The sequence below is a fragment of the Mus caroli genome, chromosome 17, assembly GCF_900094665.2.
Source record: "Mus caroli chromosome 17, CAROLI_EIJ_v1.1, whole genome shotgun sequence".
Classification (NCBI taxonomy): Eukaryota; Metazoa; Chordata; class Mammalia; order Rodentia; family Muridae; genus Mus; species Mus caroli.
Window position 1 is genome coordinate 35,049,905 of NC_034586.1, and position 1,185 is coordinate 35,051,089.

Sequence of the window (1,185 nt, forward strand, 5' to 3'; positions counted from 1 at the left end):
AGCTTTATTTCTTCCACACAATGGGGTGTACAGAGTCTGTCCTCCTGGCTCTTATGTCCTTTGACCGATATGTGGCCATCTGCAAACCACTGCACTACACCCTCATAATGAATCAGCGCAACTGTGTCCTGTTAGTGTCCTCTGTGTGGCTGACTGGAATTTTCTATGCTGTCTCAGAGGTCACTGTCACACTGCAATTGCCTCTTTGTGGCCACAATAAAATGGATCACTTAATGTGTGAGATTCCAATTCTAATAAAAATTGCTTGTGGTGAAAAAGAGACTAATGAGCTTGCTCTCTCAATCGTATGCAGTTTTCTTTTAGCTGTTCCTCTGTGTTTAATTCTTGCCTCCTATGCTAGTATTGGACATGCTGTCTTTAAAATCAAATCAATAGAAGGAAGAAAAAAGGCCTTTGGGACATGTTCCTCTCATCTCATTGTAGTTCTCTTGTTCTATGGTCCAGCCATTAGTATGTATCTTCAGCCTCCCTCCTCTATTACAAAAGACCAACCCAAGTTCATGGCTCTCTTCTATGGAGTAGTAACTCCTACACTGAACCCTTTCATCTATACCCTGAGAAATAAGGATGTAAAGGGGGCATTAGGTAACCTATTCAGGAACATTTTTATATCAAAGTAAATTCAAGTAGACATTATTTAAAATAGTTAACAAATTATAGGCTTTTCCTGTAATTCATTACCTGTACAAAACTCACTTTTCTTTTTTTAATATATGTTCTTATAAAAATATGTTGTTATTTGTGTTTTTCCTAATTATGCTAGGCAATGGTTGATCTTGGATAGTATTAAAAAATATGGATGCTCTGCTTAGAAAAAAATGTAATACTCCATGATGTTAGTACATTTACCAATACTTACTTTATTAAGTGCTATAACAATCGTTTAGTTTATAATACAATTATGTTGTTTCAAGCTAATTGTCATGAAAATTACATAGTAAACGTTCATCCATTTTTTTTAAAAAAATGTGACTTGTGAAATAAATCCTTACATTTAAAAAAATAAAAATAAAAAATATCCTTATGTTTTTCCAATTCTTGTGAGAAGGGTGATTATACACTGTTAAGTAGGAACTGCTTTTTGTAAACTCTTCTGTTGGTTTATAGATTTATTTATGTGGATTTTTTTTAACTGCCCTCTTAATTTTTCTTAAACATAAACAT

The 1,185-nt window shown here is 33.5% G+C and overlaps 1 pseudogene; it reads left to right on the top strand.

The window, feature by feature from the left end:
- LOC110284251 overlaps window positions 1-641 on the top strand; it is an 800-nt pseudogene extending 159 nt beyond the window's left edge.
- Window positions 642-1,185: the final 544 nt, after the last annotated feature.